Raw genomic sequence first — 15898 nt, forward strand, 5'->3', positions numbered from 1 at the left:
CGGCCGGTCATTTAAATAAATCGACCAACTTTGGTCGGTTATTTTCGTGCGAAAATACAATTAAAGAGTATAAATCAAATAAAAGACAGTCTTAAAACAAAATGTACCAATGGTCTAGTGGTAGAATAGTATCCTGTCACAGTATATACCCCGGTTTGATTTCCAGATGGTGAATCTTTTTATTACATAATTAAAATACTGACCAACTTTGGTCGGTTTTTTTTTTTTTGCAATATTTTTTTTTTGGAATTTAATTGACCGACCAAAGTTGGTCGGTAATTTCCGACCATAAAAATACCGTCCACACGTAAATGATCGCGTTTTGGTCGTTTTTTGCCATTACCGACCAATGTTGGTCGGTTTTTTGGTCGATTTTTACCGGATTTCTAGTAGTGAAAATCGGTCGGATATATTTAAAAAGGAAATATAATATTTAATTAAATTCTGACCGAATTCGGTCGGAAATCTCGAGGTCAAACGGTCAACATTTTTTATTATTTTCGACCGAAATTTCCGACCGAATTCGATCGGAAATCTGTGTATCTTCACCAACACCAGACGGGTTTTCTCCCCATTTTCCTATTTTCAATCCCTCTCTTCTTTCTCTCTTCCATCTCTCTTCTACCCAAATCCCACCCAAATTCCACCCCTCCTCCCCCAGCCCTAACATGCCCAGCCCCTCCTCCCCAGCCCCCACCTCACCCAGCCCCTCCTCCCCCAGCTCCCACCTCGCCTAGCCCCCTCCCCTCCCCAGCCCCCACTCGTCCAACGCCCACCTGCCGCCGCCTGCCACGTGCCACGTGCCGCCGCCGCCTCCACCACTGTCACTACCATTAAATCTCTTTCAAGGTTAGTGTTCTACCTTATTACTCTTTTAATTTTCGGAATTTAATTTTATGTAATTATTTAGAGTTTTTGTATATTTAGGATTTGTGTGACTAAATAGGATTTTTAAACTACATTAGATTTAGATTTAGAATTGAACTACCTAAAATTATAATTTTTTAGGGTTTTTGGTTTGAACTACATTAGATTTAGAATTAAGGTATAAATTATGAGCCTTGAGTTAGTATAATTGAATTAGTGTAATTTAAGGGATAATATTTTTCTATTAATGTGCTAATAAATTATAATTAATTAATTATGCTAATTATACTTAACTAATTATGCTAAACTAATTATGCTATTTATGCTTAACTAATAATGCTAATTATGCTTAACAAATTATAATTAATAAATTATGCTTAACTAAGTATGCTAATTATGCTTAACTAATTATGCTTATCTAATTATGCTAATACAATTCTTATCTATTTAAGTATTATATTAACAATATTTTCATCTGACATTACATACTTTATTTGCAGACTAAGTGTGCATGGGAGGACCGACATAACCGTGAAATTTGTGCAAATTGGGAGTACAAATGCCATAAGAGACTCTCTGATTTCTTCTCCTCCGCTCGAAAGGTTAACAAGAAGCCTTCATGGGTTTTACCGCATTTATGGGAGGATCTGCAGAGGTATTGGACCACCGAAAAATTTGAAAAGCAGAGTAAACTGGGAAAGAAGGCCCGAGCATCTAAGAAGGGTGGCTCCTTGCACTGTGTGGGTGCAAGGAGCATGGGGACTACGAGGAGACTACTGGTAATTCCTTAAAATATTTCGGTCTATTTTTATCGAACTATATTTATATATGTTAATTTAGTTAACACGTTTTATTATATTTGTAGGGAAAAATATATGGGAGGAAGATGACTCATAATGAGTTCTTCATGGAGACTCACATCCGGAAGAAGAAGGCACCGACAGATCTAACTAGATGATGGGTCGAGAACCGAGCGAAGACTGCATATGTAAGTTTCATAACTACTATAAATGTTTATAATACTATATAGTTAATAATTTTCTATCTTCTAAATAAAGGGTCGCTACAAGATTAATGTGGAGGAGTACACTCAGAGCTTGCCACCGAATGAGCAAGGCGAGCGACCACCTATTTCAGACGAAGAAGCGCAGAGGATATGATTGGATGTTGTCGGTGGTCCTAAAAAGGGGATAGCATATGGCCTTCCAGAGAAATCATTTCGGCGTTACAGGGCTCGATTGCAAGGTATAGGGACTTCCGCCCAAGGCAAGGCAATTGATAGATCGACTATCTTGTCTATGGAACAGAAGATCGCAAAGCTGACAGAAGAGCTTTAAAAGACAAAGGCTAGAGAACAAAAGAGAGATGAACAATTTGGTACCCTTCAAGTTCAGCTAAAGGAGGGACGAACAATTTAATCTCCTTCAAGGTCAGCTGGTCAATCTTCTTGCTAGTGGTGCTTTCCCCATTCCCCGATCTCGTGAGTTGTCCCCAAGTGCCGACGATGAAGGTTCTAGGAGTGAAGATGGAGATGATGCTAGATAAAACACTCATTGAATGGTGTGTATTGCTAAACAAAGTATTGAACTTGTCAATATTTAGTTGAGACTAGTTTTGAATGATGATTGCATTGTTGATATTATTTTGTTATTGAACATTTTAGTAGTTGTTGTTGTGGTTGGCGTTGTTGTTGTTGTGGTTGTTATTAGTTGTTAGATAATGGTTGTTAGTATTAGTTAATTATTTTTGTTAGTAAATTATTGTTGTTGTTGTTAGTTAGTTAATTGTTGTTGATTAATTATGGTTGAATGGCATCAATATAATACTGGCATTATAGGATAGATATTGGTTGTAATTGGCAGGTGGTACAGCTTAAAAGCAGGCATTTTCTGCCCAGCTTTTACCCAGATTTCCGACCGAAATCGGCCGGAAATTAATTTTTTTCCTCAGAAATTCATAATTTCCGACCGAATTTGGTCGAAAATTTCAAATAAATTCTCCACTTTTTTAAAATTTATATTTATTTTTTAAAATAAATTAACAATATATTATAATTTACAACTAATTATTTATTTAAATAAAATTATTATTTTTTTGAATTTTTGATCGATTTCGGTCGGAATTTGAAAATTAAAAAAAAAATTAATTATTACCGACCGAATTCGGTCAGAAATTAAAGTTTGACCGTCAGTCAACGCTTTGAAATTTCCGACCGACTTCGGTATACGTAAGCGACCATCATTTTTCTGACCAATTAAAATTGGTCAAAAATCGGTCGATTTTTATCAATTTCCGACCGATTTCGATCGGATTTGGTGGACGGATTTGCACTGTTTTTTTAGTAGTGTTACAATTACTTAATTCAAGAAGTGGACGGCACTGGGAGATGTTCAGTTGGGAGTAACTATGCAGATCATGCGTGCGATCATTAGTCATTGTTGTTAGGATTGACTTAAGTTTTCCTTTAATCTTGTGAAGTAGTTCTTTGAGATTTTAATACATTTGGTGATGTAATTTTACATTACTTAATGTTTTTTTAATATAATGGATATTTTACTTGATTTATCCTTTATATCTGTGTCACTATTATCACAAAGAAGTGATAAACATGCCTGTGTGATATCGAAAGGCAAAATTTGTACTCCATCCGTTTAAGTTTATGTGAATCTATTTCTTTTTTGGTCCGCTAAAAAAAGAATGACTCATTTCTAAATTTGAAAATAATTTAGCTTAAACTTATAATTCTACCCTTAATGAGAAGCTTTTATAACCATACAAATACTCTGGGGCCCTTTTTTATTTGTTTAGGACCACAAATTTCAAAAGTCTTCATTTTTTTCTTGAACTTCGTGCTCAGTCAAACAGGTTCATATAAATTGAAACAGAGGGTAATAAATAAGTAAAAATATAAATAATATTGCCTCTTTATACGTGTAAAACAGGTCATTTCAATTGGCTGGAGAGATTTGAATATTGTGGCAGTTTCTGCTGCCATTTTAAGCATAAAACTTTATGGCATCAATGAAATCTTATTATAGCGGTTTGAACCGCCGTTTCATGCAGAGACAAAACCGCCATTATATAAACATACAAATTCTGGCGCTTACGGAAAAACCGCCGTATAATCTTTCTGGCGATTGTAATTTCGGCGGTTTCGGAAACTGCCATTAATACATGAAAATGCAAAATGCGGCGGTTTTAAACCGCCATTATATGGAACAATAACCGCCGCAAATACCTCCCTTTTTTTGTAGTGAAATAAACAAATACATTTTATACGAGAAAACAACTTGAAATATTTTATTAGTCAAATTACACTTGAGTAGTGCAAAATAACGGTAAGAATTTTTTGAGCTAATACAAAGGGAAGAAGTATGTAACAATACAAACACAATAAAAATGTTAGTAAGGCCGTTGAGGATGATGACAGAAGAGTAGAGAGCACAAAAGAGTGAGGTGCAAAAAATTTGCATGCACTTAATCATATGTGCTCTCTATCTTCTGTAAACAACATCTCTCACCCTCCTCTTTTAACAAATCTATTAAAATAAGGACGACTTACATAGAGATGGTAGCAGCTGTTGCTGGTGTTATAATTAATACTTAAGAGTTTAAACTTTTAGATAAGATGATCACACATTTTAATAAATATATTTTGAAAGTTTAAATAAAATAATCGCTCACTTTAACATAAGGGTGACAAGTGGACCGGTCCAGGCCCGGGACCGCGGGCCAAACGGGCCAGAACCGTTTGACCCGATTTTAATGGGCCTGGGCCGGTCCTATGATTTGGGCCCGTCAGGCCCGGGACCATTTATCCCGCCAGGGACCGGGATCGGTCCCTTAGCGGGCCAAACGGTCCCAACAACTATTTTTAAAATATAGCCGTTGAGCTGTCAAAAATAGCCGTTGGCTATTTATAAAATAGCCATTTAACCCCCCAAATTTTTTACAATTACACTTTTTCCCTATTTTCAACTATAAATACCCCATCATTCTTTCATTTTTGTTTACAAAATCATCAATCTATCACAATCTCTCTCTAATTTTCTTCTATAATTGCTACTATTGTTTACTTTATTGTTACTAAGTGTATAATATATAAGTTATATTCGATATATATATATATATATATATATATATATATATATATATATATATAAGTATATAAGATGTATATATAACTTATCGAATATAGCTTTTATATATATATATATATATACTATACTATACTATACGTATATATATATTAAATGTATAATATATATATATATATATATATATATATATATATATATATATATATATATATATATATATATATATATATACTATACTATACTATACTATATATACATCTTATATATAGTATATAAGATGTATATATAGCTTATCGAATATAGCTTTTATATATATATATATATATATATATATATATATATATATATATACTATACTATACTATACTATATATACATCTTATATATAGTTTATAAGATGTATATATAGCTTATCGAATATAGCTTTTATATATATACATATATATATATATATATATATATATATATATATATATATATATATATATCTTATATCGATATACTATATATACATCTTATATATTATATATATTCGATATTAAATATTGAATATTAAAATTTAGGATGTTAAATAAAATTTAGGTCACAATTCTATAATAAAATTTACAAAGCATTGCCTTAGATATTTTTTTAAACATTCTTTTGTCTCTAATATCTATTTAATTTTTAAAAAAAATATATATATATATATATGTTGGGCCCACTTAACCCGTTTAGCTCGGGGGCCGGGACCGTTTAGCCTGGGACCAAACGGTCCCGGTCCCTACAAAAAGCCTGTTTAGCCCGTTTAATTTGGGACCGGGTCCGGGACCGGGTTCGGGATCGTTTGGACCGGCTCACTTGGCCCGTTTAGGCCCAGGACCGGCCCACTTGCCAGCCCTACTTTAACATATACATTTTGTGCCAGAAAACAGCTTGATGTTTTTTGTTAGTCAAATTACACTTGAGTGCTGCAAATTAACGGTAAGAATATTTTGAGCTAATACAAAAGGAAGAAGTATGTAACAATACAAACACAATAAAAATGTTAGTAAGGAGGGGTTGAGGATGATGATAGAAGAGTAGAGAGCACAAAGGAGTGAGGTGCAGAAAATTTTCATGCACTTCATCATTTGTGCTCTCTATCTTCTGTCAACAACATCTCTCACTGCCTCCTCTTTTAACAAATCTAATAAAATAAGGACGACTTACATGGAGATGTATGGTACTAGCTATTGTTATAAGACTTATAGTTGATATAAATATTTAAAATTTTAAATGAGATTATCATATATATATTTCAGCAGCTATATGAAACAATATTTAGACGAAATAATCAGACACTTGGAAATTACATCTTGAAGTTTTTTGACAATCAAATTACACTTAATTGCAAAAATAACGATATAAGTGTTTTTAAAGCTAATATAAAAAGAAGATCAAATTGCAGCAATACAAACACATTAAAAAAAGGGGGGGCTGAGGATGATGACAGAAGAATAAAGAGCACAAAGGAGTGAGGTGCAGACAATTTTCATGCACTTCATTATCTGTGCTCTCTATCTTCTGTCAACAACATCTCTCACTGCTTCCTCTTTTAACAAAATAATAAGAATGACTTATCAGGAAATGCAACTAGTTGGTGTTATAGTTGATACATAATTCCTCAAAATTAATTATATTGTAGCCTTGTGTATATAAAGCTAAAAATAAATAGCACTAGCTAGACCGAAAAATAAGGCATACTTAAAATGAGGAGTTGAAGACGATAATAGAAGAGTAAAGAGCCTGTGCAAATCAAAACCGAATTTTAATACGCTTGGAGTTTTGGTATGAGAATATATGGGGACGTTGGGTTTGGGGTGTTTCAAGGAGGGATATAGCTAGCTACTATCCAAGGATCTTGTAGCTAGCTTTGGATGGTTATAGGGGTTCCCTGCACTTCTATTTATAGATATGAAGTAGGATACTCGTGTGAAATATGCTCTCTTTATTTTGTTGGCTACGAAAACTATTCAGAAGACGATAGCTTGAAAGTCTAAAAGGCACATGTGTAGAGAATAATTATGAATAAAGACCCTGAAAAAAAAACTTAAGTAATACTCTAGTATGTTACAATCTACTCCCTCCGTCTCATATTATGTGTCGTGTTTCTTTTTTACACGCCCCTTAAGAAATATTAATCAGGAAAAGGATTAGACTATTCTACCCTTATTTATATTTTAAGCTATAATCTCTCTTCATTGAATATTTATTCTATTTATGTGTTATCTCTATCTTCAAGAACAGTCATTACTAAGGGTAAAAAAGGAAAAGAAAAACAATCAATTTTGTCTTGAATTTTTAAAATGACAAATAATTTGATACAACTATTTTTAGTAACCATGACTATTAATATGAGACGGAGAAAGTATTAAAAAACGTTTTGGTTGGAAAACTAATTAAAAAAGAATCGTAACATTAAATCTTGCACGAAATAATAGGAGTACATTATTTAGTTGGAGGGAAAATCGCTGTATGCAACATTTGGTTGATTGTATACGTAAAAAAAAGCCCCATATATAACTATATAGCATTTGGTTGGTGATATTCAATCATATCCTATTGACATACATGTTTACCCTTAAAATGGATAATATTTGAAGATTAGCGGTTTTAAAAAAATGTGGATTGATTCAACACAAATAATCAAGAGCGTTAGATAAATGAATTAAAGATTGAACAAATACCCAAACCAGTTGTGATGTTGAGTCGAGGCTCAGATTTAAGCTTAACAATAGTTCTGCTCTCGACTCGACTCTCCATTCGAAGGCAAATGTGTATGGAGAACTATGATTAAAATAAGAACCTTTCAATAGCTAGAAAGCACATAAATAAGTTTGTATTTCTTGGTATGCATGTTATAATGTGTCTATTGAATAAGAAACTTCCCCTTTATATAGTAGGAGAGTTTTACCCCTAGTACAATTCTAAAAAGGTAAAAATCCTCCTTGTGCACCAATTACTAATATGCTACCAACATCGGGCGAGATCCGTACCGTGATATCCGGTTGGGTGAAGGTATCACAGCCCTCTGTTGGCGTGTGCAACCATTTATGGAACTTTTCGAGGTCTTGGAGCTCGTACTGTGTTCGGAGTGGGGGGGAGGGGTGTTGTCTTATTGGGTATGGTGGCAAGCACCTCGTTCCAGCCTCGATTCAAAGAGTTCTCATATTCGATCTCTATCTTATACATTTATACTTCTTACTTCGTTTGACTCAACGAGAACTCGGGGTGTGTACTGACCCCGAGTTCACCCGTATACAGATAGTACCCTCGTTTCGCATAGAGTAAGTTTGCCGAAACGATGTGAAACGATAGATGAACCCCGGTTCCTTCCTTCATACGTTATAACCGAGATGAAAAATAAGCCGAAATGTCCCATCAGTTGCGTCGTTCTGACTTCAAACACGTGTCAATCATCAGTTGGGCGCCTCCGAAAGTGAAACTTCGCGTATTGATTACATTTTCTCCTATAAAAGCTTCGACCTTTTGACTTCTACTTTCCGATCCTAGCTTTTATCTTTGAACTCTCTAACGGCTATCAACTCTTTCAAATCTACATCTCTTTACCTTTGATCTTCAAATCTTCATAATTGTTCTTAAGTTTCTACACAGATCTTCATCCTACTTTCAAACCATTGTATTTTTTCCTTCAAACCTTCATACCTTTCCTTCAAACCTTCATATATTTCCTTCAATTCTTATTTTCCAGACCATGATGGTTAAGACTTCCAAATCATTTCCTCAGCAGGCTGCCTCTTCATCTTCCCACACGGCCACAAGTACTACTCCCAAAGTGGCTGCTACCGATGCGGTCCCAGAACCCCTCACGAAAAGCTTTATTCTCGGGGGTTGTTCAATCACAGACGACTTTAAAGTCGAGAGGCCTCCTCCAAACAGGACCGGAGTAAGGCAAAGGCGTGATAGTCCCCGGGCCCAAGGACGATATTACTACCCACGTGGAGGGGTATTCAAGTGTTTACACTTGCTCTTTCACGCTGGGCCCAGTAGACCCAGTGATTTTGGCTTTTTCTAAGAGGTATGAGGTATGTCTCAGGCAAATCCACTCGTCCCTTTGGAGGACTGTGATCCTCTTACGTCATTTCGTGAACAACACCGAGTATCCTCGGTTTACCCTCGACCATCTGCTCCGTCTGTACAGTCCCCAAATTTTCTAAGGGGGACTAATCAAGCTTGGTCGCCAAGGCTGGCAGGGGTATTTTGTTCGGGTAAAAATCGAAGATATAATCCCTCCCGAGTTCCTTCCATTTCCCGAGAAGTGGAATGCATCTCGTAAGTGTAGCCTCTCCTTGTGTGTCAATTTTCCTTTATTTCCTTTCTCATCATCAGTATTTGTGGTCGTGCAGCTATTGCCCGAGTTTCCAATGCAGTCCCCCGACTCAAGGAGTGGATCGAAGGCATCTACAAGCAGATGCCATACTTCGAGCGCACGTGGCGTAAACTTTCGAAGAGCAGATAGGAGGCCTGTTCTCATGGTAAAGCTTTTCCCTAAATAGTTATTACTGCGCCTCAAACTCACATGACGTTGACCTTTTCTTTTTCCTTTGTAGGTTTTCCTAAGACCACCGAACTTAGGCCACTTGTAGTGGATAAGGACAAGTCCTTATCCGTTGATCCCTCCATTGCGGGACAGCTCAGGTCTACTGCGGGGGAGGAGAAGAAAAGGAAAAGAAAGCCCACGGGCACCCCAAATCCCGAGGTGAAGCCAAAAAAAAGGGAGGCTTCCCGGGCTCGTAAGCCCAATAAGAATACCAAGTCCCGAGTGTCGGAATATGGCTCGCTTCGCCGGCTTAGGGATGAGTCTGAAGATAATGACATATTTGTTGCTCATGGACCGACCCCTGCCAGGGAGCAGGTGGCAACCGAGGAAAAGAACCATGAGGCCGATATCCTTCCGACTAAAGAGGCCGGGATGGGGATGGGGGTCGCGCCCTCCCGAGGAGCCGTTCTTAATCTGAAGGAGGTGATTGGTGTGATAGACATTGTCTAGACGCCCTCCTCGTCCATGCTCAAAGAGGCCCAAGCGGGCAAGGAAAAGTCAAGCGAAGGGATATACGGCATGGAGGACCCTCTCGACTTCTTCTTCGATGGCGCGGACTTGTCCACTTTTGAATATTTTTCTAGGCTGGGCAACCTGGAGATCCCAAAGAAGGACGTGTCCTCGAAATCTGGCGGGCTAAGTTCAAGCCCAAAATTGGTGAAGCAGTTTCCAGCACCGAGCGTGGACCCCGGCCATAAAAGAATAGTCATTCTTACGGTCTCGGAGGATGCTCGGGTTCTATCCACTCCAGTGGGCATAGCCAGCTACCTCCGATACCTGGTGACCAAGGAAGACCTGGCAAAGATGAATGGGGTGGGCGCATCGAGTCTTTTCAATGAGGCGCATCAGGCGCTGAACCGGGGAAGATACCAATACTTTTACACTCCCTCGTGAATCCCGCTTAAGTTTTGGGGTCTCTTATTGTTTTAGTTGTTTTGCAGGCCTCGGTGCTCCACCATGAGAGCTTCCTCCGGTACCGCTTCAAAATCAGCAAACTCGAGTTCGAGCTTAAGGAGCAAGCTCAGAAAAAGGACATGTTCAAGCTCCTCAGTGAGAAACAGGATAGGGCCATCAACGACCTTCAGGCCGAGCTGGATAGGGCTAAGAAGGAAGCTTCGACACTGAAGCAGGAGCATGCCGACCTGGTTGAAAAGATAAAGGTCTTTAAAGATAAAAACGAGGAGCTAGTCATAGTGACTAATGACAAAACCTCACAGGTCTAACAGAAGATCGACCTGATCGACCAATTTCGAGTCGAGATGAACGAGGTCCAGGCCATGGCCGACGGGTGGAAAAGAAAAATGGACCTGCTAGCTTTGAATAAGGAAACTGCTAAAGTGAATCTAGCATCAAATGAGAACCAACTCCGGACAGCGAAAGACAAAGGTGATAAGTGGTCTCAGCTAAATGACGATCTCCGAGTACAGCTGAGCTCGACCGTCACAGAACGAGATGCCCTCAATAGAGAATATGAGGTTGTGAAGTCAAAATTGGACATGACCTCTGCCGACACCGAATAAATGGTGGCCCAATACAAGGCCGATATGAAGGCAGACAAGACTCACCCGAAGGCAAAGGTTGAGTATACAATGCGGTTGTCTCGAAGAGAGACCCTCAGAGAGATGCACACACAAGGTTTTGACTTGTCGGTTGATATCGAGGAAGCAAAAAAGATCGAGGCCGAGGCGAAGAAGCTTTATGAGCCTGAAGGTGCTGAAGGCTCCGAGGATTCCGATGGCTTTGAGGAATTCGAAGACTCCGATGGTTCTGGCGTCGAGTTGGGCCCCGGTGAAGATCATGCATAGATGCCTTAGTTCTTTTTTAACTTTTGTATCATGTATATATCTTTTTATTTATTTATCTTGAGGCCGTTTTTATGGGGCCTTTGTAAGTATATTCTGGAATACAAAAATAATAACAAAACCCAGAATAATCCCACTAGTAGGATCTGGGAGGTTAGGGTGTACGCAGACCTTACCCCTACCTTAGAGTAGAGAGGTTGTTTCCGATAGACCCTCGGTTCCCTCCCTTCAAGAACTCCCACCTTGCTCTTGTGGTGACTCGAACTCACAACCTGTTGGTTGGAAGTGGAGGGTGCTCACTACTAGAGCAACCCACTCTTGTCTATTCTAGAATTATATAAAATTTTCCCTTTCTGGGAATTTCGTGTCTTTACTGTTCCAGCATCTTTTAATAATTTCTGTTCTTGTAACTTTAGCATGAAATCGAACGTAGTGACAGGTAACTCTATACAACTTTTTAAGATGCTTGAGGTTCGAACGGAGCCTGACTTCAATACAACTTTGTTTGCTCGAGGCTTTGACAACTCGGTACCTGTGATAGGTAACTCGATACAACCTTTTAAGATGCTTAAGTGATTTTAGATGATGCTTTTGCCTAGGGTAATATTTTAGTAGGTTTCAAGTTCTTATAAAGGCCTTACTTTCTGATTACGAGTTTCGAACGTCTCTGGGCCATTTTTAGGATAGCCGTAGCCTTTTGTATTTAGGAACCACCCAATAGGTTTGGTGCCTCTGAGATTTGGTAGCCTAGTTGTCCTAAATTTTTTCGATCAGCAGTCCCCTATTAGGGGGAACCCTTGGGCATGATAGTCCCCGAATAAGAGTAGTTTGTAGGCTCCTAGGATCTGGAATTTAAGAGGCAAGAAAATGTGTAATATCAAGGCGGAACTTTCTTTCATTTCTGTGTGTAGAGTACATGATCGAAAGTGTGTAAAAGCTTGTACCATGGCTAAAGTGGACTATGTGGGCATGATTCACATGACCGTTTGGCCCTTACAATGAATCCTAACCACCGAGACTTAGCTTCTATCATACAAGGTTTTTTTTCCTTGATAAAAACCTTAAACCGAGGGTAATGGCCCCCAGTATTCGAGGTCGAGCTTGAGAGGGCTCGGATACTGTTGATGCGAAATGGACGCTCATTGACTCCGATTTGAGATCGGCCTTCGAATCTAAGTTAGCACGTTTTACTATTGCCTCATTAAAAACCTTGCCAAAAAACCCATTATGGGACAAAACCGGTTCAAGGAAAATAAAGTGCAACACGTGCTTTCAGAACTAATAGCCACATACGTCCTTGGCCGTTGCCTGCAAGTGTTAGTCCGATTCATAATATTATTAAAGAGTAATTGAGATCGTACCTTAGCAGTAGTACCACTTTAAGTACGCCACGTTCCAGTTGTTCGGTAGTTGCACACCATTTCCTGCTTCGAGTTTGTATGAGCCCTTGCCGGTAATTCCGACGACTCGATATGGTTCTTTCCAATTCGGTCCTAGCTTCCCCTCGTTCAAGTTCCAGGTGTGTAATGTTACTTTCCTCAACACCAAGTCTCAGATCTTGAAGTGTCGGAGGTTGGCTCTTCAGTTGTAGTATCTTTCTATCCATTGTTTCTGGGCGGCCAACCGGACTAGGGCGGCCTCACGCCTTTCATCTAATAGTTCCAGGCTCATAATCATGGCCTCGTTATTCGACTCTTCTATCGCATATTGGAACCTGAGGCTCGGTTCCCCCACTTCGACTAGTATTAAGGCTTCGACACTGTAGATCAATGAAAACAGGGTGGCCCCGGTACTAGACTTCGAGGTCGTACGGTATGCCCACAAGACTTCGGGCAAGATTTCCTTCCATTTTTCTTTGGCATCGGTCAACCTCTTTTTCAGGCTTTGAAGTTTGGTCTTGTTCATTGATTCTGCCTGTCCGTTCCCACTAGGGTGGTAAGGTGTTGATAATATCTTCTTAATCTTGTGATTTTCGAAGAATTTATTTACCTTACTGCCGATGAATTATTTCCCATTATCGCACACGATCTCGGCCGGTATCCCGTATCGACTTATTATGTGGTCCCATATGGAGTCAATGACTTCTTTTTCCTGGACTTTCTCGAATGCTTGAGCTTCGACCCATTTGGAAAAATAATCGGTCATGAATAGTATGAATTGAGCCTTACCATGTGCCCATGACAGGGGACCGACGATGTCCATCCTCCATTTCATAAATGGCCATGGGGATAAGGCCGAGTGGACTAACTCTCCCGGTTGATGGATCATCGACGCGTGTCTCTGGTAGTCATCGCATTTTCGTATGAAGTCTTTCGCATCCTTGTCGATCTCGGTCTAGTAATAGCCATCCCTGATTAATTTTCGAACCAAAGATTCCGTCCCCTAATGGTTTTCGCAAGTGCATTCGTGAACTTTTCTCAAGGCGTATTCGGTATCTCTCATCCCCAAGCACCTGGCTAGTGGACCGTCGAACGTTCTACTGAACAATGTCCCTTCGACCAAGATAAATTTGGCATCCTTGGTACATAGAGATATCGATTCTTTTGGGTCCGAGGGCAATTTTCTAGTCTTCAAGTAATCTATGTACGTGTTCCTCTAATCCCAAGTCAAACTTATGGAATTGACTTTAGCGTGGCCATCCTCTATCACCAATTTCATGATTTGTACTACTGTTTCTAAGCTAAACTCATCGACCGACGACCCCAGGTTAGCCAGAGCATCGGCCTCAGTGTTCTGATCTCGGGGCACGTGCTGCAGGGTCCATTCCTTTAATTGATGCGGTGTTACTTATAATTTGTCTACGTACCTTCACATCCATTCCTCTTTTACTTCGAACGTTCCATTGACTTGATTTACCACAAGGAGGGAGTCACACTTGGCTTCGATCATCTCGCCCCCAAGGCTTTTAGCCAATTCGAGACCTGCAATTATGGCCTCATACTCGGCCTCATTGTTAGTCAATTTCAAAGTTCTAATAGATTGCCTAATTGCATTCCCCATAGGTGGTTTCAACACGATGCCGAGTACGGACCCCTTTGTGTTTGAGGCACCGTCTGTAGAAAGGGGCTAGATTCCCGAGGTAGTCCCGACGTAAAATCGGCCACGAAGTCTGTCAAAATTTGATATTTGATGGCGGTTCAGAGTCGATACTCGATATCGTACCCGCTGATTTTGACGGCCCATTTGGCCAACCGTATCAAGAGCTCGGGTTTGTGCATATTGTTCCTCAGTGGGTAAGATGTTACGACACATATGAGGTGACACTGAAAGTACGATTTTAATTTTTGGGTGGCGCTTAGCAAAGCAAGCGCCAATTTTTTAGGGTGTGGGTACCTTGTTTTGGCCTCGCCTATAGTTCTACTGACCTAATAAATTGGAAATTGCGTACTTTACTCTTCCCGAACTAAGACTCCACTTACCGCCACCTCGAATACCGCCAAGTAAAGGTACAACTGCTCATCCGCCTTTGGAGTGTGGATCAAGGGAGGACTCAAAGGGTACCGTTTGAGTTCTTCTAAAGCTTGTTGGCATTCTGGGGTCCAGGAGAAGTTATTCTTCTTCTTCAATAATGAGAAGAACCAATGGCTTTTGTTCGAGGACCTCGATATAAACCAACCCAGGCCGGTTATACGCTCGGTTAGCCTTTGAACGGCCTTGATGTTATCCTCCGCGGTGATGTATTCTATGGCTTTGATTTTGTCGGGATTGATCTCGATCCCTCGATTAGACAACATGAACCCGAGGAACTTTTCGGATACGACCCCGAATGCGCATTTTTCCGGGTTCAGCTTCATATTGTATTTCTTCAATATGTCAAAGGTTTCCTGCAAATGTTTCAAATGGTCCTCTGCTCGTAGGGACTTGACTAACATGCCGTCAATATAAACTTCCATTAATTTTCTGATCTGTTCTTCGAACATCCGGTTTACTAGGCGTTGATAGGTGGCACCAGCGTTCTTTAATCCGAATGGCATTACGTTATAACAATAGGTGCCTAATTTAGTGATAAAGGACGTCTTTTCTTGATTGCCCGGGTCCATCCGAATTTGGTTGTACCCGAATTAAGCATCGAGAAATCTGAGTATATCATGCCCGACCGTCGCATCGATCATACGATCGATGTTAGGCAAAGAAAAAAGAGTCCATAGGGCACGCCTTGTTCAAGTCTTTGTAATCTACACACATTCTTAGCTTATTTCCTTTTTTGGGCACTACTACAACGTTAGCTAACCAGTCCGGGTACTTAACTTCCAGAATGGACCCTATTCTAAGGAGTTTAGATACCTCGTCCTTGATGAATGCATGCTTGACCTCGGGTCCAAACTCAGCTTATGAGTGGTCACCTCCGGCGGAATCCCTATCATGTCAAGATAGGACCAAGTGAAACAAGTTACGTTAGCTTTGAGAAAATTAATGAGTTTTTTCCTTACCTCAGGAGCTAACCTCGTGCCCAAGTATACCTTTTGATCTGGCAGAGTTTGATCAACGTGACTTGCTCCAACTCTTCGATCGTCGATTTGGTGGTGTCGGTTATCATCAGTGGCTAT

Source organism: Nicotiana tomentosiformis, chromosome 2 (assembly GCF_000390325.3).
Source record: "Nicotiana tomentosiformis chromosome 2, ASM39032v3, whole genome shotgun sequence".
NCBI lineage: Eukaryota > Viridiplantae > Streptophyta > Magnoliopsida > Solanales > Solanaceae > Nicotiana > Nicotiana tomentosiformis.